The sequence below is a fragment of the Schistocerca nitens genome, chromosome 1 (genome assembly GCF_023898315.1).
Source record: "Schistocerca nitens isolate TAMUIC-IGC-003100 chromosome 1, iqSchNite1.1, whole genome shotgun sequence".
In the NCBI taxonomy this organism is placed as follows: Eukaryota; Metazoa; Arthropoda; class Insecta; order Orthoptera; family Acrididae; genus Schistocerca; species Schistocerca nitens.
Window position 1 is genome coordinate 772,807,729 of NC_064614.1, and position 26,665 is coordinate 772,834,393.

At 43.5% G+C, this 26,665-nt stretch overlaps 1 protein-coding gene across 1 annotated transcript in view; it reads left to right on the top strand.

Moving 5' to 3' along the window:
* The first annotated feature begins 7,800 nt into the window (after positions 1-7,800).
* Positions 7,801-26,665, top strand: part of LOC126202979 (putative fatty acyl-CoA reductase CG5065) — a 141,972-nt gene continuing 123,107 nt past the window's right edge. The window contains exon 1 of the mRNA XM_049937202.1: positions 7,801-7,960. The gene's annotated coding sequence lies outside the window, so the exon portion shown is untranslated. The remainder of the gene's footprint in view (positions 7,961-26,665) is intronic.

The window sequence follows — 26,665 nt, forward strand, 5'->3', positions numbered from 1 at the left end:
TTGCGGAAATTGACAAAGAATATTTACGATACGAAAATTTTTTCGAGTATTGTTGTTTTCTTCGTTAAATTCTGCAGAACTATGCAAATTTTGTATAAAGAACTCTAGAACTATGGCACATCTATCAAGAACTATGAAAAAAAAATGTACATTTCTCGTAAAAGGGGTGCTAACTTCACACGACTGCCCCGGCGCCCTCTGTCGGCAGCCGCCTGCCGAAATACGTGCCCGCGCCGGCGTGTGCCCGTCCTCGCCGTTGTCAGCCACATACCCATGTCGCCACCACAGCGTTCTCCCTCGCACGACCAACAATTCTTTTTTGTATTCACTGTGATTTCAACGTGGCCAGCGTGCAGTGTTGGTATTCCGTGTCCCTGTTAAGCAACTTGTCTACCGCTTCTTTAATAACACTCTCCCTGTAAGAAGACGTCGACAACAGAATTTCGGTGTTTTTGTGTTCCATACAATGTCCTGTATTGAGACAATGCTCGTCCACTGCAGATTTCTCTGGCTCGTCCAGACATGTGTGTCATCGATGTTCAATATACGGTGCGACAAGTTTGTGCTATGTACGACATCCTGTAGCTACAGACAATGTTATATACACCAGGCGTTCTTGAACAAAGATCATCTTGCACTGAGCCTAAAAGAGCGCTGAGTTTCATTGGTGGACGAAAGACGTATTTAACTTTATGTTTCTGCAATAATCTTTCTTTTTTCAAAGAAACACAACCAATGTATGACAAAACGACCATTCCTGATTTGTTCATCACATTATTCCAGCTCCTCACTTTCTCCAGTCAGCGCTGGGCGTAAGGCAAGACGAATCTCCCGTTCATAATACCCATTCTCTGAAAATACGCCTGCACCGCCACTTCCGCCGGAGGTTCGAGTCCTCCCTCGGGCACGAGTGTGTGTGTGTCGTTCTTAGCATAACTTAGTTTAAGTAGTGTGTAAGTGTAGGGACCGATGACCTAAGCAGTTTGGTCCCTTAGAAATTGACACACAATTGAACATTTGAAAATACGCTGTGGAGGTTTCGTAGCTCATCAGATAAGTTGTCAGAATCCGGTATGGCTCATGCTCCGTGGAGCAACAATCTATGCAGGCTACTTCGTTATGCATGATGGTGACAGCTGGTGCACCGCTAGTACAACTCTGTGTATGCAGGTTTACGGTACATAGCGTGATCCAGGCTGCAGCCTCCTTTATCGCACAAACACGTCCAGGAAATGTTGTTCGCCGTTTTTCTCCACCACCGTCGTGATGTTCGAATGCAGACAATTTAAGCGTCGCAAAAATGACAACGCAATGTCCTAAAGACAGATGACAAAGATGTCATCCACGTATTGCCAAAAGAAAGTAGGTTTCAACGCCACCGATTGGAGAGCTCTCTCCTCAAAATCTAACATAAAAATATTGTCCACAATGGGGTGACAAGGAACTACCCGCTGTTCAAAGTATGAGACACTGAAAAAAAATTAAGGCGAGGTGAGCACAAGGTTAAACAAATCAACAACCTTCCCTTCCAGCTTCTCGCCAATGAACAACAGTGATTCCTGGAATGGCACTTCAGTGAAAAGTAAAATCACATCGAATCTAACGAGAATACCTGATGGTACAAGGCGCAATTTGCTAAACCAACAGATAAAATCTTCTGTGTAGTGAATGTGTTGCTCACATGTTCCCCATAATTGGCTCACTTTCGTCGTTAGATGTTTAGATGGGTTGCATATTGACGCTCTAATATTGCTAACTGTTGGTCGAACAGGCATAGTATTCTAGTGAATCTTAGGCAGTCCATATAGTCTCAGGGGAACAGGTGCTTGCTTGTATCTGGAGTATCTTTGCCACAACCTCAGAGATCGTGGTCCTCTTGACAAGCTCTTAAGTCCTCCATTGTATGGTCATGGGGTTGTGAGCGTACAAGGTGTGGCAGGAGATCAGAGCGGCAGTTTCCCGCGGCAGAGCACGTGGCTGGCGGTTGCTAAGAGGCCGTGGCGAGCGGCTAGCGTGTACGCGGCGTTGGAAAAACCCGAGTGCACTCTTGGCAGGGGCGCATATGGCCGTGTTTGCGCGCTTGGAGAAATTTATATGCCAGAGAAAAATTAATGAAAACAAAACTAAGAGTGACACGGAGATGGGAGTTGCCACTCATAGACAGAAATATATGTAAAACTAAATTATCTAGGTGCGTCACGAAAATATGTAATACTTCGAATGTTACTGTCGTCTTAAAAATTGTAAATTTACGAAAGTTCAAAAGCTAATATCTCAGCAATGCTTTGGCCGATTAATATGAACAAAGTGTCTAGGGATGCAGCTAGTAGAGCTGCATCGAGCAATCTTAGCCGACTTAGCAAAGTGTCTGCCATTCTTGAACGGGAGGTCGGAATATGGGATTCGACAGAGAGAAACTGTGTTTTTGGTAAGAAATTTAAAGAGACGAAACTAGCGGCAACATTCTAAAGTTTAAAGAGGTAGATAATGAAATAAGGAATTTTATTTGTTTATTTATGTTTAGTATCAAAAATCTGAAAAAATCAAAATCGCGCTACAAGAACATTATTTGTGAAAAAACGTTGGCAGATACAGAAAATTGGCCGTAAATTGTTATTTCCCGAAAATTTTCCATATTTTTCAATGTATCATATGTGATTTTGTTTTTAGTTTTAGAATATTCATAATCCTTTTTGTCAAACGTTGTTTTGAGTTAGGCAGTCGCTTCGAGTGTGCATAGGGCGGTCATCTTTGATGACAGGGGATTCGGTTTGGAGCGACGCCTAGCGCCAGACGTGCCGCCCATCTGGGGGTAGTGGTGGGTTGGTAGCCACGTTCGGGGACAAGTGTGTATGCTGCGACTTTCGAAAGCGATCAAGTGGAAGGCAATATAGTGGTCAGGACAGCAGACAAGAGCGTATTTTGTGAATTGTGAACAGGCTGTCGAGTGCCGTGATCGCGACATATAAATTTTATAGTGAAGTGTTGTATCATCAGTTATTAATGGCCCCCATTGCGTAAGAGCTCCACAGACTGCATTTTAAGTGTTTAGTGAATATATTGAAGAAAAATAAGCTATTTGTTCAAATTATAAATCAAAGTGAGTGACACAATATTTTAAATTTCACCGCAATACCTGCCTGCATTGTTTTGTTATATTTTAGGCCAGTTTAAAAATTGAGTTTACGACAGTTGTGAGCTGACACCCTATGACGAAAAACGTAGCCAGATATTGAGACCAGCCACATCTCTGGGCCACTCAATTAAGCTGGGTGTAACATATATATATGTATATATTTTCGTGGCATAGCACGCGGGGGCTAGAGCCAAACTATTCAAACTTTAATGTGTAGTGCCCAGTACAGTTGTAGAGTCCTTTTTTGGAAGGCAATATGCAGAATCATTCAATAACTCGTTCATATTGTTGACATACATCTGTATGGAGAAGATAACAGCTGCGTTACCCTTATCCGCCGGTAAGATAGCAATAGTACAATCATCACGCAGGGATCGAAGCGCTGACCTCTCTGCAGCCGAAATATTATTCTTGGGCGCGGGCGTCCGTCTCAGAGCACGGCAAGTCTCCCGTCTGACTCCCTTGACAGCTCCCTAGGGCAGTTCAAGGATTCCCTGTTCAACAGAGCTAATAATATGCAGAACGTATCGTTTCCTCGTAGTGGGCGAAAAGTTCTGCACTTTCTCCAACACTGAAACCAGCGCGTCAGATAGAGATTTGTCCTTAAGCAGGAGCTTCGTCCATGTGCAGTTGTAAATGGCTCTATGACAAAAGCTCTTCATAGCTCTATAGACGGCTATTTTTCTCATCTACACCCATTTGCGCCTCGTAGTTGATAGCTGTCAAAAGCGCTGCCAGGTGTCAGGGATTTCCTTCATTTGACCCGATTTTTAGTAAAGAATGAATGTATTAAAACTTCATGCATGATGCAGCGTTTTTCCCATCATTCCCAGTGTAGTACAATGATATATTCGTGTAGGTACATTCAACGGCATAGGTGTATACTGTTCGTAAAATGTGCTGCGAATAGAGTTCACGGCAGAGAAATAATAAATTTGAACGTCATGCATGATGCGGTAGTTTTTCATGCATATCATTGTTTGTGATGTCATATCTCCTGAACTATCATAGGTAGGTGGTTCTTATAATGACAGTAGGAGATACGATCAGCTCTCCAGGAAGTAATGAGTTTCTTGCGTCACATATAAAATTTTATTTCCTATGATAGGATGTTTCTCGAAAGTGACCAACTTATGGAACATCAAAAATGACAGTTTTAGAGTTTTGCTCCCTCGTCCTTCCCTATAGCTGGAAAAATTTCCGCGGACGCCCATGGACGTTGCCATTCTTCCTCAACAGCACAGGGAATTCTACAGCGATGGAGTTGTCTGAAAAACATAAGTCAGTGCTTAGAAACTTTTTCCTTGAATTTAATTTTGTTGCTCTCTTGCAAGAAATTGAAACGATATGAGGCTCTACCAGTTAAGACATTGCTCCCGTATTCCTGTACTTGTATTATCAAAAATAAAACGTAGCGCATCAGTGTGAATGTCACTTGAAACACAAACTTCCTTAGGGCATCTGGAACCAGTCACTTCCGGCGTGGTACATCCACTTCGCATAATTCAGATTCATTTCCACCCATGGAGACAACGCCAAGATTTACGCTTGGCACGTGTTTTACTTTCGCATGCTATCAGACTTGTCTGCTCTCAAGACAGCCCCTGTTCTATAGAGGCTGCACACGAACACCGCCGACTCATTTCAAGAGGTTCTTCAGAGATATTTTCTGAGTAGTATGAGGGACACATGATACCCGTGGCTTTATATACAATAAAGATAATGTTATGATCTATCTGGTTCGTCTCCCTAATCATCATCGCGTGTGACACATTCTCTTCCCGAATGGGTATTCTGGCATATCTCGCACGGCTAGTATTTTCTATTCAAATACAGACGGAGACGGTTTCTAGTAGGCGTGTATGTGTAGATTTATCGGTACCCGTACTGTAATGCGATTGCCGTCGCTGAGAGAACAGCTCAGCAAGTTGCCGTCGTTTGGCCGCTCTCACACTGCGTTCAGTGAACCAATACGCGAGGTGCAGATCAGCTAACTCTTCGTCAGTAAACGTGTCCGTACTATTGCGTACCACAGTTAACGTACAACTAATAATGTCGAAAAAAAAATGACCCGACACAGAATCGATTAGGACAACCAACATTTGCTCACGGTTTCAAAGGAGCTGACCAACATCTGACCACGATTTTACGGGAGGTTTAAGGGAGATATGGTCGCAATAAAATTCAACTCCACTACTTCATCGCATTCTCTTGGAATGGGCGACAATGGCGATATAAATATGAAAAAAAGCTGGCACAGGCTCAAATGGTTCAAATGGCTCTGAGCACTATGGGACTCAACTGCTGAGGTCATAAGTCCCCTAGAACTTAGAACTACTTAAACCTAACTAACCTAAGGACAACACACACATCCATGCCCGAGGCAGACTGTAGCGCCAGAACCGCTCGGCCACCAGCGGCCGGCAAGCTGGCACAGTTTGCTTACCTTTACTCAATTACGTCATGCGGTATCATATTTTGGGGTAACTTCCCAATCCGGAAGAAATTTTTTAGAGTGCAAAAGTGCGTGGAGTAAATTCAGGAATGAGTATTACACTCAAGTTTTCTAAATATATTTGTTATATCATGTTTTCTGACATGTTCCACACCGACGAGACCACCTTATTTTTGGGTCTGTGGAATGGAAAAAAGTCTAACCTATACAAACCAATTTATTTGTTCATCGCGTGTGATACGCAAATATAATCACAACAAAACTTAACAAATCTGAATATAGACGTGTACCCCAAAAGTGCTTATTTATAAGCTGCAGAACTCTGCAATTTATTACCTTCCTGTACAAATTTAAAAAAAAAATCTATTATTATAAACAAAATTGATTTCAGTCATAAGCTCTGGCTTCATCATTCTAAGGTGCTTCTGTTTCTCTGATCAGACCTACTGTGTCGTCCGAACAAGACACAGGCAGGGCAAAGGTACCGCAGGCGCAAAGATACGACCTGGTGTCATAGAGACTCGCCACTTGTGCGAGTTCCACTAGCACTAAGGGCGGCACTGAGGATGAAGATATCGACTTCGCCTCGGCCAGTTGCCGGCCGAGTACAATCCGCCAATAACAGGACGGCAACGGACAGAAGCGTACTTGGAAGATAGAAGAGGAGCTCTCGCCCACTTGGTTATAGATCATCGTCTAGGGCTGGCTTAGACAGGGAGCGTCGTTTAGTGAACTCTTGGAAGTGGATAGACAGTTGCTGGAAATTGTACTTGCTGTGACTGTGAAGTTTACCTACGATTACTTGCACTCAGTCACTGAGAGCCCTTTTGTGTTATATTGCATGCAGTGTTGCAGACTTAATCATTCATCAAGTCACAAAGGTAAGTAAGCCTTTTAGCTCATATGTGTGACTTTGTTATTGATTTGTTGGAGTGTTATAGAACCTTGGATCTCCTATACCGTTATCTGAACCTGAGGCTTAGCTGCGTAATAGTGGGAGGGAGAAATTGTCTTAGCGGTGTACTGCACCAGAAGCCGCTTCACGAGCTCACAAACTCGGCCTACCGTAACAACAGTGGCAACTCGGCCTTCACGGCAGTAGCGACGACGCCTTTACAAAACTGGTGACGAACTTTTACAAAACGTCCACTTAATGTTCATAAGAGAAAATACTCTTTCGATGTGTTGCGGAATGTTGTGCTGTGCGAGTCAGCTGAGAAATAAATAGCGCAACTAGCATGTGTGAACATGAACGTCTCTATAATTCTCTTTCGTGAGTCCTTCCGTGTGTTTTGAACCACAGCTGCCTGTCTGGCACAAGGTGAGTACATCCGTCGGTTACCAGGTTGACTGAGAAAGAAGTAATCGTCCCTCTCTCACGACTCCTCTAGACGCTTACACTATGTCATTCTTCCCACTCTGCTTGCATTCCTTGAGCTAAGCCGACAACCGTCTTCTTTCCGATAGAAGCACGAACAAGACACAGACTATATGTCGACAATAGCATCGATTATTATACAAAAACTTTTCGAGATCTATCGGTCAGGAATCATGAACCACTGATAGTAGTTCGTGGTATTAGTATTTACAATAGTTATCACTGACAAAATACACGGAAAAAAGAGGTCGATTAGGGGGCCGTTAGGATTAAAAAAATACTGCTGTAACACGGGAGATCCCAGGAAATACGGGAGAGCTGGTCATCCTAGAATCGACAGTTACTGAAAGAGTGAAGTGGCCGTTAATGTTGTCAGCAGTAGGTACCGAGAGCGAAGGACTAGTTTTGATTCCAAACCGTTGATATTCGCAGTGTTGTGCAGATATTTTCAGTGCAATACTGATACGAAAATAATTGGGGGTATCAAATCAAATAAAATGCTATTACTGTGTAACGAACCATCGAAGGCCACGGATCGCATGTACCAGAAATATCTATGAGAAAACTAGGAAATATTGTAGGGGCAGTTCGGATTCACCCTACATAGGCCATACGAGCTGCGACACGACTCTACGCAGAGAGCATCGAAACTGCTCTTTCCTTGGAGTGTCGGATGTGAATGTTTGTCGGAGCGGGCGGAGAAAGCGCGCCCGCTCTTCGGCCACCTGGAAAGTTGGTCGGTGGGACGTGGCGGCGGGCCACGGCTCAAGGCCGCGAGAAAGCCAGACGGCAGCGCCACGCACCGCACCGCAGCACGGCAGGTGGCGGCAGCGGGGTGCGCTGGAATGCCGCATGCCGCGGCGCTCCACAACACAGTCGCCGTTCGGCTGCCACACAACAGACGTCAGGCAACGGGCCGCCCGACGCGCTGGAATTCCACTCCGCCTGTCACCGGCCTCACGATCTAGCTGGGTCCGTTGCCCACTGCCAGGTAAGGCATCATCCAGCCGACCTCCTAGCTTTAAGCGCCCTGCGCACGCATCCACCGACCGACCGACCAACTGGACGTTTGTGGGCGTTTTGACCGATCGACCGACGAACATTCCCTGTCGGAGTGTCGGGCGAGTAGGACCATCTGACAGCCGACCCTCCACCACTCCATCCAACAAACTGTGTCGTGTGTAGCACTGTCGTACCGACCTCCCGACAAAAGAGCGTCTTTTCTCATTATGAGGGCAGAATTAAATGCTGTTCTAATATTATTGTCAGGGTGCGGGCTGGACGAAACTTTGACAGTTCCTGGAGAAATTAAGAGAACAGATGTTTTTGGGATACATCGTACGAGGAGTGTAGCAATATAGATGCAAGAAATGAAGCACGTCTTTTTTTTCATTTTTTTCAACGACCCCACAATGATTTCGTGTGGCACATAGAGTAAAAGACTGTCGAGCATCTGTGTTTGGTTTTAGATGGTATTTCCGATACATACCGGAAATCTAAAAACCGAAATACCGACATTAAAGCTGGCCGCGGTGGCCGAGCGATTCTAGGCGCTTCAGTCCGGAACATCGCTGCTGCTACGGTCGCAGGTTCGAATCCTGTGATGTTCTTAGGTTAGTTAGGTTTCCGTAGTTCTAAGACTAAGGGACTGATGACCTCCGATGTTAAGTCCCATATTGCATAGAGCCATTTGAATCGACATTAAATGGCCATTAATTCGTTAAATCTACTTGCATCATTGTTATAAGTATTAAAAAAGTCCTGCCTATATCAAAGCTTCCTGCTATGAGGGGCAAATTGTGGGGCTCTATAAAGGTCTAACAGTTGTTAAATGCTTTATTTCTTATGTATCTGTTGTATTTATTAGATGATGAGCGCCACCACCATGTTTAGTATTTCTTCTTCGAATCTGAGTTTCTTACACTTACAGGTCAACTTTTACGATACGTACATAAATAAATTCATAACGTTTCCATGAACATCTTATGCTTTATTTATTTTGCTCTAATGTGGTGTATTTCCTCCGTCAAATATAAATAACATTTCAGGTTTCAGGTTGCGGGAATACAACAACACTTAATTTGAGATCCTCTTAACGTTTGCTAGTCGCTAGAAATCATATGAGCAGCCTCACTTCGCAGCTTGCAACCTCTCCGGTGACTGCATTCTATTTCATTAAGAATGGTTTGACGATGTTAGCTCCGAACTGCGTCATTTACACAATATTAGATGATTACGAAAATCATCTGATCCCTGTTGCTGAAGTTAACAGAACGTTGGTTTAGTTTTTTTTTTCTTGCATTAGCCACTTCTTTGCCCACCGTTTCCTCTCGGCTTTTTTTTATCCGCCTTTAAAACAGTCAAGGCAAACCCACATTTTTGTTTCTACATAAAACAAGAAAGATTTTGAAGACCATGCTACAATGAACTTCAGATAAATAAATCACAGCAACTGGCCGGCGCTGTAATTGTCGACTGCAGTCGTTCTGGACCTGTTTTTGATGCCATGAAATTGGTCGGTTGGTCGGCCGACAAATTGCTGCGTGTGTACGGACCTCTAACTTAACTAAGTGATCAAAAGTATCCGGACACCCCCAAAACATGCGTTTTTCATATTAGGTGCATTGTGCTGCCAGGTACTCCATATCAGCGACCTCAGTAGTCATTAGACATTGTGAAAGAACAGAATGGGCGCTTCGTGGAACTCAACAGACTTCGAACGTGATCCGATGATTGGGTGTCACTTGTGTCATACGTCTGTACGTGAGATTTCCACAATCCTAAACATCCATGGGTCCACTGTTTCGATGAGACAGTGAAGTGGAAACGTGAAGGGACACGTAAAGCACAAAAGTGTACAGATCGGCCTCGTTTGTTGACTGACAGAGACCTCCGACAGCTGAAGAGGGTCGTGATATGTAATAGGCAAACATCTATCCAGACCATCACACAGGAATTCCAAACTGCATCAGGATCCACTGCAAGCACTATGACAGTTAGGCGGGAGGTGAGAAAACTTGAATTTCATGGTCGAGCGGCTGCTCATAAGCCACACATCACGCTGGTAAACGCCAAACGACGCCTCGCTTGGTATTAGGACAGTAAACATTGGACAATTGAACAGTAGAAAAACGTTGGTTAGAGTGACGAATCACGGTACACAATGTGGCAATCCGATGGCAGGGTGTGGGAATGGCGAATGACCGGTGAACGTCATCTGCCACTGTGTATAGTGCCAACAGTAAAATTCGGAGGCGGTGGTGTTATGGTGTAGTCGTGTTTTTCATGGAAGGGGCTTGTACCCGTTGTGGTTCTGCGGGGAACTATCACAACATAGGCCTGCACTGATGTTTTAAGCACCTTCTTGCTTCCCACTGTTGAAGAGCAATTCGGGGACGGCGATTGCATCTTTCAACACGATCGAGCACCTGTTCATAATGCACGGCTTGTGGCGTATTGGTTACACGACAGTAACGTCCCTGTAATGGACTGGCCTGCACAGAGTCCTGACGTGTATCCTATAGAACACGTTTGGGATGTTTTGGAACGCCGACTTCGTGCCACGCCTCTCCGATCGACATCGATACCTCTCCTCAGTGCAGCACTCCGTGAAGAATGGGCTGCCATTTCCCAAGAAACCTTTCAGCACCTGACTGAACGTATGCCTGCGTTAGTGGAAGCTGTCATCAAGGCTAAGAGTGGGCCAACGCCATATTGAATTCCAGCACTACCGACGGAGGGCGTCAGGAACTTGTAACACATTTTCAGTTAGGTGTCCGGATACTTTTGATCACATGGTGTACATCGTGACCCTTCAAGTACTACGTACTGCAGCCTTACTAATCTTCCACACTTCAAGAAGAAAGTGTTAATTCCTGTTCCAAATAAGGCGGTTACTGACTGGTTTCACGCTTATAAACTCTTCGTGGCACATCTTCAAATATATTATCAAAGAAAAGTTGATTATAGCCTTTTTCTCAACATTCAGAGCAGAGCGATAATCTCTAATATTTATTTTTTTACTAGTTTCAGGAACACACGTAACCTCCCATAGGATAATACCATTTTATGCACTTTCTCGATGCTTTCGTTGGTGGTAAATATTTTGAAGAGCCTAAGTGGATCTCCTTAAAACGAAGTATGACACTTCGTTCCTTTCTTTTCTGGAAAGAACTTACACGCTTAGGTTTACTTTTATTTTTTCTTTGCTACTTGTTTCTAGGTTGTATCCTAATATTCGTTCGAATCAGCCAGGCTGAATCGCTGCAACCCGGCGTAATCACTGCCCAGTAACTTTCAGCTACTCATCCAGACATAAAATTCTCCTCATAAAACAACGGAGAAAATAATGAAAACGCACTGGTTAATTCAGCCGCCTTTGAGATTGAAGTAACAGAGTCGTTGTACACTTACACTAACTTTGGTTGTATTATAGTCGAGGAAGCGACCGAAACAAAGAATTTCATGTCGACACTCCAGTTCACCCGTTAGAAATACAGACCCACAATATCATAAGAATCGTACAACGACGCCAATAATCGTAAATAGAGTCAGCATTTTACTCATCTTGATGGTGCAGTATGCACCAGCGGAGAAAAAGTCATTGTCATCAGTGTCAAATTCTTGTCATAGAAGAGTAAATCGTTGACATTAGCTGTCTGGTGTTGGTACTTAGGCTCATTTCGACTATGTAAAGGTCACTATCTTACTAATGCTAGAATTAAATACGAACTTTGTTCAGCTGATCAGCGAAGTGTGTTGCACACTGCCATCGGTTTCTTCAGCGACCGACGGATGCGCGGAGCAGGAATCGCCGTTGTGCTTACAGGAGTCATTTAGCGCTCACTGTTGAAGGTAGTGACGGTAGTGGAGCTAATGAGAACCAGTCGTAGAGAAAACGTAGCGTGCGGCTCAAAGCATCGTCTCCAAAGTTCTGTGCGATATGCAGATATTCGTTCCTGATCGTCACAAAGCGAGACGGGGCATTAGTCGTCACGCAGGATTAACAACGGCTGTCTGATTGACGGTGGTTTCCTTAAATCGGTTAAGGAGAACGCCGAGATGGGATCTTTGAAGGGGACAAGGCAGACTTGTCTGGTCTTAGCTTATACTCCGTTCGTTGACTCGTCGTAGACAATACGTCCAGCCTTAAACTGCCGTCTTCCCTTACGATTCTGTTTAACGGCACTGCTGATTTGGAGACGCGTTTCTTCGACAGTATTAGAACGAGTAACTGAACATGTCATTGACGAGAAGCGAGTTTCATACTTGTCAAGTTTTACAGTATTCACCCAAATTGCTACAGCAGAATATTTAAGGTGCCCCTTTGACAATCGCCTCTATATAATCCTGTTCCCGCTCCCCCTCCATCAAATTCCTTCTAAGCTAATACCCTGTATGCGATAGTTTCGATGTTGATGGTGCTGATCTTCTCCATCCCATTACCCCACGTTTTTTTCCAATTTATGAACTTCCTTCAGTGTATACCGGTGATTCTGTACGCCAAAAGAGATAAAAAAAGTCAAACATGTTTTGTATCTCTAGGAACAACTGTTTTTTGAGTAAGGAAGACCTGCATTTCATTTCAAATAAGAATTTAGATCTCTTTGTTACTAACGTACTCGTATATTTCAGAACCCCAACACGTTAGACCTGCTTTGTGTAGGACATAGATGTAGGTCAGTAGCTGCTTCAGTACTGCAGTAAAAGTTTATATGCCTTCTAGGTTATCAGATGAAGAGACTGAAATAAAATATGACGAGATAAAAGAAATTGATCAGATATTTATTAGGAAACGAAAATTTATGATTGGCAGGAATTTGGCGGTAGAAAAGGAAGAGAAGGGAAAATGTAGAACGTAGACTGGAAGAAAGGAGCGAAAGAGTTGAATTTTATATCTTTAATTGGTGCAGTTGTTTTAAGAATCAAGCAAGAGGGTTGTGCCGGCCGAAGTGGCCGTGCGGTTAAAGGCGCTGCAGTCTGGAACCGCAAGACCGCTACGATCGCAGGTTCGAATCCTGCCTCGGGCATGGATGTTTGTCATGTCCTTAGGTTAGTTAGGTTTAACTAGTTCTAAGTTCTAGGGGACTAATGACCTCAGCAGTTGAGTCCCATAGTACTCAGAGCCATTTGAACCATTTGAACCAAGAGGGTTGTACGCTTGTAAAAGACCTTAAGGCACTGGAAATAGGAGACTGATTATATGGTGAAAATATTTCAAAGTCAGATTTTAAACTGTGATTATGGGGCAGTTGTCGACTGTAGTCTTAAATGATTGACTATGAACTAAAGACTGAAAGTGAAGAATTTGCAGTAATATAAGAATTTGAGATGGAACCTGGATAAATTGAATGAACCAGGGGTTGTCGAGTTTCAGACGAAGCATTAGGCAAATGAAACGGTCTAATACTTGAAGAGCAGGTAATGAGAATGGGTAGTGTCGTGAAAACAAAGCCCATGGCGAGAAATATCAGAAATGAGATACTAGAAGTTGTGTACGAGATTTGTTATTTGAGCAGCAAAATAGCTGACGATATCGGAAACAGAGACAATATAAAATATAGACTGAAAATAGCAAGAAGCGATTCTGAAAAAGAAATTTAAAGTTGAATAGAAATTTAAATGTTAGGAAGTATTTGCCGAAAGTATTTACCTGTAGTGCAGTCTCGTACGCTGGTGAAACGTGGACGAAAAACAATTCAGACGAGAGAATAGAAACTTTTCAAATATGGTGATACAGAAGTATGATTAGATGGGTAGATAGAATAACTGGGGCACAGAATCGAAATGATCAGAAAAGAAAACTGTCACAAGTTGACTAAAGAAATGGATCGGTTGAGAGAACACATCTTGCAGCATCAAGGAAATGCCATTTTTGGTTAGGGGCAAAACATGGGGACTCGAAAAATAGTAGAGATGCCAACGCTTGATTACAGTAAGTGCGCTCAAATGTATGTAGGTTGGAGTAATAATGTAGAGTCGAAATGGCTTGCACAGGATACATTAGCATGGACAGTAACATCAAACCAGTCTTCGGACTGAAGATTAAAACAAGTATCTCAGTCGCATTTCTGTTGTTGAAATCGCGTTATTATCGGGTGAAAAATATAAGTTAATAAAGAAATTAAATAAAAATCTTTTCTTGCTCGCAGAGCTACACTGCGTTTGAATCACGTTTTTCGTGGCGATAGATGGGATATCAGTATTCGGAAGAAGAATTGTGATCATCTCGCAGCATATCTAGTTCATATCAAGCTCCCAGAAAATGGTTGTAGGACTACAGTGTACGAAATGAAGTCGAAACAGACAAATGTCATCATTGGTGCCCGAATTTTAAAGCGAACCACTGAACACAGTCCCGTGCGGTCCTTCCGTAACAGTTTCGCTGGTGACAGTCTCGAGTGCATAGCCAAGAGGTGCAGCTATGTTACCACAGTCCATCCGTATCGTACGCTTCCCCCGTCACATCCTGACGGAAACGCATGGGGCCTCAAGACGACGTGGGACTGCCGTTACACGGCGGATGCGGAGGCCGATTCCCGGCACCGGCTAAATGGAATATTCAGGAATGTGGCTCCGTGGTCGGTCCCTCAATTCTTGTCTGTCACTTCTCATTTCTGTCCCCTCTGGGACTGTTTGTTAACGTGAAAAATACCAGCTACTACTGTGTGTATTAATAGAACCCACTGTAACTGGCTGGCAAAGTCGATTCAGACGTCGGGGGTAATCAACAGGAACATGCCTAGTAAAGCAGTGTGGTGTTCAGACTCTAGGATTGATGACAGCTGTATCCTTACGGATCTTAAATTGAGTTCTTTCCATATTTCAATAAGAACTAAACCCAGAGCACTGTTGCGATTTTATCAATGATTTTGTGACTGTAGCGTTTCTGTATTTGTTTATCAAGTACAATCAATCATCGTTATCAGTGACATTAATTTTCCTCTAATAATGGGTGAAAGTAAATAATAGTTGCTAACATGTTCTTCCGGAATAGGGTTAGTCCCTATAATCATATTCCAGAAAAACGTCAACACAGGCGCTAGTTTTGTGTTAATCACAACTACATTCTGCACTAGACAGTGCATTTAGCGATTGCTCTGGCTGTAGCTGGTACGCACAGATACGACTTGAAAATAACCCGTATGCTGTGACTATGGGACTGTCCTCGATGTCTGTTCTGTGCTAGTAGCTAAGCAAACTACGAGGGTCACTCCAAAAGAAATGCACACTATTTTCGTAAAAATACAGTTTTCATTCTGCATGTGTGAAAGTTTTAAGTGTGTAGATACATCCTTCCCGCTTGTTTTCATACTTAGTTCAACCTGTTCCCGTGAGTGGCGCCATCACAGTATGTCTTCAAGATGGGTTCTTAACGTTCGTCAAAAGCAACATGCTGTCATAGAATTCCTGTGCTGTGAAAACGAGACAGTGGGAAAGATCCACAAGAAGTTGAAAAAGGTGTATGGAAATGCTGCTGTCGATCGCAGTACAGTTAGTCAGTGGGCAAGCAGGTTACATGATAAAAGAGGGCACGGCAATATTGAGGATTGTCCTCGCAGCGACAGGCCTCGTTCTGCACACACTCCAGACAATGTGCAGAGAGTTAACGAATTGGTGACTGCTGACAGACGCATCACAGTGAACGAATTGTCACGCTACATTGGGATAGGGGAAGGAAGTGTCTGAAGAATACTGAAAGTGTTGGCGTTAAAAAGGGTTTGTGCCGGGTGGGTTCCCAGGATGTTGACAGTGGCTCAAATGGCTCTGAGTACTATGCGACTTAACTTCTGAGGTCATCAGTCGCCTAGAACTTAGAACTAATGAAACCTAACTAATCTAAGGACATCACACACATCCATGCCCTAGGCAGGATTCGAACCTGCGACCGTAGCGGTCGCTCGGTTCCAGACTGTAGCGCCTAGAACCGCACGGCCACTCCGGCCGGCTGTTGACAGTGGCTCACAAAGAAACAAGAAAAACGGTATGCAGCGAACTTTTGGAACAGTACGAGAATGGTGGAGATGAATTTCTTGAAAGAATTGTGACAGGTGATGAAACATGGCTCCATCATTTTCCACCGGAGACAAAGAGGCAATCAATGGAGTGGCATCATGCAAATTCAACCAAGAAAAAAAAAATCAAAACCACACCTTCAGCTGGAAAAGCTATGGCTACAGTGTTTTTCGATTCCGAAGGACTCTTGCTTGTGGACATCATGCCAAGTGGAACCACCATAAATTCTGATGCATATGTGACGACACTGAAGAAACTTCAAGCTCGACTGTGTAGTGTTCGACCACATCGGCAAAAGCAGGCTGTTTTGCTGTTGCACGTAATGCACGGCCACATGTCAGTCAGTAAACCATGGAAGCGATCACAAAACTCGGATGGACAACACTGAAACACCCGCCTTACAGTCGTGACGTGGCTCCATGTGACTATCATCTCTTTGGGAAACTGAAAGACTCTCTTCGTGGAACAAGGTTTGAAGATGATGACTCCCTTGTTGACGCTGCCAAACAGTGGCTCCAACAGGTTGATCCAGAATTTTACCGTGTTTGTATACAGGCGCTGGTTCCAAGATGGCGTAAGGCAGTTGAGAGGAATGGAACCTATGTGGAGGAATGAAAATATTGTTCCTAAAGGATGTATCTACACACTGTAAAACCTTCAAACATGTAGAATGAAAGACGGATTTAAAAAAAAAATAGTGTGCATTTCTTTTGAGTGATCCTCGTACGTACGCTGGTCAAAAGTATCAGGACACCTCTATGGAATGCGGTATTGACTACTAGATGTCACGAAAGGTGGATGAGCCACTATAAAACGAGGTGGGGAGTATCGTGTTGTCAGCAGAGAACACTAACAGCAGAGAGGGACGTTCAGGGGAGCTCAGTGACGTCGACCAGTCTTTGGATGTCATCTGAGTAACAAAACCATCAGGGATACATCAACCGTTCTAAAGCTACCAAAGCCGACTGTAGGTGATGTGACTGTGAAGTAGAAACGCGCAGGATTAACCGTAGCTAAACAGAGATCAGGAAGTCCCCATGTACTGACTGACAGGAACCGTCCAGAATAGAGGAGGATGGCTGTTAAAAATCCCATGAAATCTGGAATCACTTGTGAGTTCCAAAGTACTACCGGTAGTTCAGCTGGCACAACGACACTGCGTAGGGAGTTTACAAGATGGGGTACAGTGGTGTGGTGGAGCAGCTCCTCGTGAGCCACACATTTCTGTACTCAGAGCTAAGCGACGCTTGAGGTGGTGTAAGGAAGGAGGGCGCCACTGGACAGTGGATGACTGGAGTCGAGTGATTTGGAGCGATGTATCACGCTGTACCATTATTAAACTAAACTAAACTCCGTCGGAACAGGCCATGAAGACCCAACGGTACCGACCGGCCGCCGAGTCATCCTCAACCACAGGCGTCACTGGATGTGAATACGGAGCGGCATGTGGTCATCACACCACTCTCCCGGCCGTATGTCAGTTTCCGAGACCGGAGCCGCTGCTTCTCAATCAAGTAGCTCCTCAGTTTGTCTCACAAGGGCTGAGTGCACCCCGCTTGCCAACAGTGCTCTGCGGACCGGATGGTCACCCTTCCAAGTGGTAGCCCAGCCCGACAGCGCTTAACGTCGGTGATCTGACGGGAACCGGTGTTACCACTGCGGCAAGGCCGTTGGCACTGTACCCATACGTACCCTTATATCCTGCGACAATTCGATAAAAGGATCGGCGTTTGACGAATGCCTGGAGAACATTGACTGCCATAATGTGCAGTGCCAGCAGTGAAGTTCGGAGAATGTGGTGTTGGGTTAAGGGCATGTTTTTCGTGGTTATCGTGTGGACCCATACTGTGCTGAAGAAAAATGCGAAGGATACGAACACATTTTACAAAGCTGTAGAGTAACAGTTCGGAGGCGAGGATGGTAACAGCGTGAAAAAGTATCTTGTCATAAAGCACCATCTGTGAGGCAATGGTTTATGGACGATGACATTCCCAAAATGGTGTTGCCTGCCCAGGGTCCCGATCTGAAAGCAATAGTAACGTTTGGGGCGATCTGGAACATCGAATTCGCTCCAGACGTTAGCATGCAAAGATCATATTACATTCTCTAGTTTCGCCTCTCGAAGAATGGGCTGCCATTCTTCCAGAAATTTACATCTCATTGAATGTGTCACTAGCAGACTTCAAGATGTCATAAAATGATGGGTTGGGCGTACTCTATATTAATGTCCACTAATGATTACCAGGATCATTTTGATCCGACAGTGTATACATATGACCTTCTCTGAAAATTCAACAGTAGTAGACAGGTACGGGGCCTACTGGCACAACTGAAGCTCTGAAGGCGGGCTGAGAGAAGTTCTTGAATAGCTGAATTAAAAAGAGCATTGCCCCGGGAAGACAGCGGTCGATCATAAAGTCCGACCACGATATAAAAGTTGCAGTAACTTGCAGTCTGTTGCTGTTCGTCATATTCGCAATAAACTAAAGTATTTTCTGGGAACTTCATATCCTCATGTCGTTTTTGTTAAAAGAATTATTATTAACCAGCATTTCTGCCCTGTAAACAATGAAGTGACAAAATGGATGGCCCCAGAAGAGTGTTCCGAAAACCACACTGGTCATTCTGGACATCAGTCTACAATTTTCCGTACGTTAGGATTATCTCCCGCCATCAATAGCGCTTTATAGGTTCAATAGTCACTGAATTTTGCTCTGTCACAGAAGATGAGGTAGATACGTCTGTGACGGTCTCAATGGCATCCACCGTTTCTTCCCAAGTGGAGCTATCCACATTCATTCACGTTTTACTACATGACGACCTGTATTTTCATAATCTTGTCCGCATTAAAGTCTGTCTGTCATTACACTTTTCTATCGCTCTTTCTGCCACTGTTATTTCCGGAAGAAGCAGCCCATGTCACACAAAGTTTCAAGTAAATAATAGTTTTCTGTGCGCTGTTTCCTCCTATTTTCGTTCTCTGTGTCTTTTCTTCTCGTACAATCTTTTCATTTTTCTGTAGCACTGCATTTAAAGTGCTTCCTATTTCTTCTAATTTGGTATTCTGGGGTACACCTTTCATTCGGATAAACAGCTGTACACTAAACGTTCTCTTAGAAATATTTTTTCATCAGTTTCATGTCAGTAATAGATATCAGTAGAGGTGATATGTGGAGAAAACTCTTCTATATGGCTATCTACCTCTGATGCCTTCCTTGCTGCGACTATCCTGTTTAATTTTACTTCCTATATTTCACTTATGATTCGAGCATTACGATTAAACCAAAACCTGTGTCTTCTGCATGGCCTTTGTGTTAACGATTTTTGTCTTGCAGTGGCCAATACGAGTAGAATGGTTATTAGGAATTGTAAAGCAAATTTGTGTGTCACTTTCTGCTGCCCTTTATTACATTATTTCTTCAACGTGTTACTTTACATCATTTGGGATGTGAATTCAATGTAAACTTAATACGTACATTGCCATTGCTGAAAAAGCAAATTGTTAAGCGGGCAGATGATTTTAGGTGCTTACCGAAGCTTCTCGCTCTTGAATTTTTTTTTCTCCAACATTTATCCATGGAACCTGGTACTACTCGTTACGGACGATCCGTGCCTTACATACTGAACCGGCACGTGTTTTTCCATGCTGTGTCTGGCCAGCCCGACCACTGCGTGATCTCGCTGTGAATCTTCCTCGGGCTGCGCTCGAGGCATAAGATTCAAGTCACGCTAGAAAGGTTGTGGTCAAAGAATATAACCCTTGCAGACGTAATACACTAGCGAACGCACAGATGAGTCAATGAGCTGTGCATCAATACTCCAGTAATTTAAAATATGTATTTTGGAATGTTAAGCAATTGGAAGGAGTACCATATTTAATTATAAAACTACGCAAATAGCGTTTTCCAGATATACGTAACTGACTTCGTAGTAATGAATTCGTCACGTTGTCAATCATTTGTTAGGTGATTGTAATCGCTGAAGTAGCGGCGGGAAGTACCAGCCATGCACTAGTCACGACACCCAGCCTTCGAGACAACGAGTGCACATTTTTATCAACTTTGGACGACGGTGTTCCATCGTCTACAACAAGATCCGTAAAAATCCTGTGATGGTGAATTAAGTCGAAACTGGTTATGTGAAATACTCAGTAATTTTCTTACAAAATATTTCATTACACATCATTCCTCACCCTTATTTTTAGAAACGAAAAAAACGAAGCCATTTGACGCTACTCGACAAGAATTAGTTTGATAAACCACTACATCTTTAGAATGATATTTTCACTCTGCAGTGGAGTGTGCGCTGATATGAAACTTGCTAGCAGATTTAAACTGTGTGCCGGACCGAGACTTGAACTCGGGACCTTTGCCTTTCGCGGGCAAGTGCTCTACGTACTGAGCTACCCAAGCACGACTCACGCCCTGGCTCGAGTCTCGGTCCGGCACACAGTTTTAATCTTCCAGGAAGTTTCACTACACCTTTAAATAATTGATGTAGGCACTAATTTACTGTGGTGAAACGATGTGCTATACTGAACAGTGTTTCTGTTTCAGAACAGTCTGATAAGACAGAAATTTTCTATTAGCTGGAAGTGGAGAATGTTCAGTTAGTGATATGTAAGCTTCCGATTTGTTCATCAGCGACCATTTGTATGATCATGTTCAGGAATATGTGGACATGATTTTTATGCAGGCATTACATGTAAACTCACATGTATTTTTATAACGTTTGTTGACTACAGCTGTATTGTATCAGGCATTTTACCACGTTACGTATTGCGCACCCTTCCTTTTTCTACCGTCAGTTTCCATGCTGAAGCTCCGGCTACATGGATGAAGGACACGCATACAACGACGTATGAATAGTATTGACACAATTATTTCCTACGCTTCACTCTAAGATTTTAACACTTTACTCTCGAACTTAACATAGGGTATTCCCAGGTTAGCTTAATTTCTTGTTCGTTGATCAAACGTCTCCTGCATTAGACTGACGAAAAACTCTTATTTGTATTTAGCCATTGAACTTTTCAGGAATTGAATATTTCATTAACCCGTCGGCAGACGGAGATTGTAAATTTCCACTTGGCGGTTCTTTTCAGAATATGACGTCTACTTTTAAAGGGATAGAAAACTCGAAAATAATTTTCATTATGTTACTGTACAATATTGTAATGGGGGAGTATGATTCAATTCTCATGAATGACGAGCTAAATGTAGGAATGATGTACTCCAACACATCATTTTGCGAACGACATTACTTTAGTAGACTTTTATGCTGTGTCCTTCCTTACTCCAACCTCTTAATTGGGCGATTTTTTTTATCAAGCATGTCTCAGCGTTACGTGAAGTGAAAATTGACTGTCAACTTGTAAAAATTTCATCAAAACAAAGCCCTGATGGGGAAGTTCTACCAATTGCAGAAGCTATCTAAGTAACCAGCACGAAATGAAATACGCTAGTTTTGGATCTGTAGTGTCGCTGCTCCCCCCTCTCCCCTCACCGTCTCTCTCAACTACGCCCCACGTAATGTGTAACACTTTTTGTATTTGAATTCTGATAGATGGTACCATCTTTCTTGAAGAGATGTTCAAAAAATATAGTCCAAATGGGAGGAAAGTATTAAACGCCTTTTGGACAATAATTTGAAATCTGCTCCTCACGATCGAGGGTCTAACTCTTAACAACTGTGCTATCTTGCTTGTTAGTCCAAATATGGCGTGTAAACACAGAAAGAAGCGATTAAATGTACAGAAATACAGCGGTACAGCTTTCTAGGAACAGGTGAAGGCACCAAACGTGATAGAGTTCGTTAAAGAAAACTTGTATGTGTCTTTCAGGTAATTCCAAGTAGCAACTTCCGGCGTCCAGAGTTAACTGTATTGTTGAAGACACGAACGTCAACAAGCAACTCGTTGCCTCTCTGTCTCTCTTCCTCCCCTCCCCCCTTCCAGCTCCACCACCCCGGACCCTTCCAGGTACGGTCAATCTACAGGGTAAGGTAAAGAATGAGATAAGGGCATCATCCGAGGAGTGTGATAAGAGCGCTCTTGCTGTCTACAATGCAACACCAAAAAAATGTTACTGTATAGCAATCAAATTTAGGGAATTGTACTTTACTCTATGTAACATACGGAAGTTATTAACACTGCAAGATCACAAGTTAATGTAAGAGGGAGATAAGTCATAACAAATGTGAAATGCTGGTACATTAACAACAGGTGGAACCGCCAGAATATTGAAAGCAAGCAAGCAAACAATAGTGCATTGTATTGTATAGATGCCTGATGTCTGTCGTGGTATGGAATTCCATGGCTGTTGCTCGTGGTCTGTCAATATAGGGACGGTTCAAAAATGGCTCTGAGCACTATGGGACTTAACTTCTGAGGTCATCAGTCCCCTAGAACTTAGAACTATTTAAACCTAACTAACCTAACGACGTCACACACATCCATGCCCGAGGCAGGATTCGAACCTGCGACCGTAGCGGTCGCGCGGTTCCAGACTGCAGCGCCTAGAACCGCTCGGCCACTCCGGCAGGCTATAGGGACGGTTAATGTTGTTTCTGGATAACGCTGAAGCAGTCGTCCGTTGATGTCGCTTATGTGCTCGATTGAAGACAGATCTGGTGATCGAACAGGCCAAGCCAACATGTCGACAGCCTGTAGAGCCTGTTGGGCTGCAACAGCGGTATGTGGGTAGCTTATCGTGTTGGGGAATACCCCGTAGACTGAATTTGATGAATGACAGGTCGAACCACCAGACTGACGTACAAATTCGCAGTCTGTTCCCCAAGGGAAGGGCCCAGAGTATTTGCGAAGTAGCACTCTCAACCGTTTCTCGCAAGAGAAAAACACCATTTCTCTGCCGACGAAGCTACTTTCGTACCTTCACCCTAGCCGACATATTGTTTCAACTACAGCTTGTCTTTAGATTATGTCGCAGATCCAGATTCTGTCTTTAGTCGCACTATGATAAAATTGTTCATATAATTGCTTAAACCTTTCCAAACGGCATTCAGAATTATCTTTCTAGAGTGTTTTGGTCTACAGTAAACAAAACATGTATCCATTTTGGCCTCATCCTCTTAAGATATAGAACTTTTTTTAGCATGTTGTGTCCCCATGTAGATGAGAGATACGTAATACAGTCATTAAGTTCTGAGACCGGGTGCATACCGGGGTGTGGTCCACTAGAACACATAGATGGAGCCATAGTGTGGTACCTCGTCGCTCTCGTCCCAGCAATAGACAGTTCAGTGCCTGCACTAGAAGCACAACTACTTTTTGTTGTTGATCGTTGGATGTTGTTGTTGCGGCTACTGCTGTAACGATAACTGGACTGCGTGCATAGGAATTAAAATATGCCACAGATGGAATAACGAACAAAATTCTGGCAGAAATTAAGCAAAACCGCTACTGAAACCTTGCAAATGGTCTAGAAAGTTTACGGTGACGACGTATTGTGTCGGTGTTGTATTAGGTGGCAAGGGAGAGATGCTGGAGGATGAGGTGTGTACTGAGCGGCCATAAACGGTTCAGACGGAACGCAGGATTAAAGAGGTTGCAATGATGATGCGTGCCACGTGCTCCCGAAAGGTAGACAATCTCACAGCAGCAGTGGGGGTCAACCATGGTACGTGCTACAGAACCCTTCATTGATGACGTGAACATTTAGCTTGTTACGCAGCATACACAGCATGACGCAATACTATCGTGATGTTGGAAGGACGACTTATGGGTACTTAATCAGTATTTCTGACGATGATATGATGTTTCCCAACTGGATAATAACTGGAGACGTAACATCGTATTTCCTGTACGATACGCAACTGAAGCGACAATCCGCCACCTGGTACACGCCAGTATTCAAACGACAGAAAAACCGGCGACAAGTCAAAAGACAAGGTGTTGCTGGAACCGTTTTTTGATTCAAATAGAAGTCATCACATGGAATTAATTCCAGACTGTGCAACGGTAGCCGGCCACTGCGGCCGAGCGGTTCTAGGCGCTTCAGTCCGGAACCGCACTGCTGCTACGGTCGCAGGTTCGAATCCTCCCTCGGGCATGGATGTGTGTAGTGTCCTTAGGTTAGTTAAGTTTAAGTAGTTCTAAGTCTATGGGACTGATGACCCTAAAATGTTAAGTCCCATAATGCTTAGAGCCATTTGATTTTATTGCAACGGTAAACGAAACCGACCATAAATCCTGGCAGTTTACCCTACTCAGCCATTCGTAAGCGTCCTGAGCTTGGCGAGGGGAGAAATGCCTATTGTGTGCGTAACAGCGCCCTGTCCTCGTCAAAGGGGAACTTGCAAGGCAAGAGGCCACCGCCTGCACACACCCTCCGTATTCACCTGATCTCACACCACCACGCGATTTTTGTCTTTCTCCGTGTGGAAGCATTCCTATGTGGGTGCAAATTTCATTCGGCCGATGTGCTCATGAGTGCCAGACGAGAAGCCGTAAGGTAGTTCCTTGCCAGCATGTTTTAGCGGTGCTACCACCAGCTATATGGACTTTGGTAGGTGTACGTAGGGGTCCAACGGCGGCTATTCTGAGGCATAATGAGCACCTTTTTAAGTACTTTTAACATTGAAACGCGTCAGCAATCGTGAATAATTTAATGATTATAAAGAATCCGCCTCGATTGCTAATACAAACCGGATGTTGACCTAGGTTTCGGCGCGGATAACCACGCCTTCTTCGGAACACGCTGTAGTTTTAGTGTGTTCCGAAGAAGGCGTGGTTATCCGCGCCGAAACCTAGGTCAACATCCGGTTTCTATTTGCAATCGAGGCGGGTTCTTTATAATCATTACCTTTTTAAGTGCACGCTGCGGCCGTATAGTCTTCAGGCCAAACGCCAAAATTAAAGCGTACGCCATGTTACGCGATGTCTTGAGAGACATTCAGGTTATTATGGATGCCTAATCTCCAGACGTCAGCCTCAAAAAGTAACGACGGTTGTAGTACGCCATCTCAGTGATATCGTAACTTAATTCGACGGTCTTCCGCGTCATTACAGTTAAGTCCTCGTCCATTTCTTCAGAAGAAACACTAATCGGCAGTGACGACTTCGCTGAATCCACACTGCTCGTACGAACAAGTTCACATTCATTTGTGGATTAAATATAGTTTAGAGTACGGGAGCAGAGTGCCTATGAAATCCTCTCTTCTGATTTTGTATATGGTATTCAAGACATCTTCCAACTGCTAGATGGCGTTCTTCAGATTCAAACGAAACTCATGTTTCCGACAGCTTGACATGCTGGCAGGATACTTGCTTGTTACATCCGTCTTACAGTTTGAAGTACAATGTTATACGCGTTATGTTTACCAAAAATAAACACGGATAAAAATATTGTTCTGTATTCAACAAAAATTTGACTTCTTTATCCTTTATCTTATACTGCAATTGAGGGCAGAGTTTATAGGTTTAATACGAAAAAAATGGATAACTTCGCACTTAAAGACAACTGCCAAAGAACCCCGTAGTCTATAGGAAAGAAGAAAATAGTGTCGAGTTGATAAGGCCTACTGCAACGCATGTCCCGAGTAGTGGTGCCCAGATAGCAGTTTGTTACAGGCAACAGAGTGCTGTCGGCCACCTACACACGGAAAAGCTTCTACTCAGCACTTTAGCAAGACGACAGCCTTGCATAAGATTGTGTCGTAATATTTCCTGATGTCGGTAGAAAATATCCACACCTGATTTACAGCATTTGGAAGATTACATTGCGAGACCGTATAATGATACGGGTTAGGATGACATGACCGGAACAACGAAGTAATTACGTGACTCTTTGAAAACCTGTCTCCAAAGGGCATTAACCAACCTAAAAACTAATTACTTGGCTATAATTATTAGTCTGCAAATGACGTAAATACTGATGTAATGTTCTTCATTACACCGCCAGCAGTCACCAACAGAAATATCTGCACTTATACCTGTTATACCATGTATATTATAGTGGCTCATCGGCAGCAGTGTTCAAATACTGCTACAGTTAGCACGTTTGAAGCCAAGATAACATTAACGGCAAACTCCGTACTCGCGAAAAGGTCACTGCTTCTAATCAAGTGCCGGCCGCGGTGGTCTAGCGGTTCTAGGCGCTCAGTCCGGAGCCGCGCGACTGCTACGGTCGCAGGTTCGAATCCTGCCTCGGGCATGGATGTAAGTGATGTCCTTAGGTTAGTTAGGTTTAAGTAGTTCTAAGTTCTAGGGGACTGATGACCATAGATGTTAAGTCCCATAGTGCTCAGAGCCATTTTTTTTTTCTAATAAAGTTCCTGAAGCAACACCACACAATCCTCCAAAAAATTAAAAAGATGCCTCTCAAACTTAGAACATTTCCGACCGATGTTAATTGCGAAACATTTAGAGCTTAACACAGTAAGTAGCTGAAAAGTGCAAAGTCTAATAATCATAGGCTCGTTGGTTCGAATCCAGTTGGTAGCAACTATTTTATCTCTATTTAAATTGCATATGTATTAAGTAATGGAAGTGTTAAAGAACAACTTTATTTTTGATCGCTAATCGTACTGATGTGTTGGTAGTAGAAGTGGCTAATAAAGAAAGACATCTACAAAAAATTACACATTAATAAGTTTCTTTACAATAGGTACATTTAATAACTTAAATGTACATAACTTTGAAGTGTTGTCGGTTTTTTTGCGC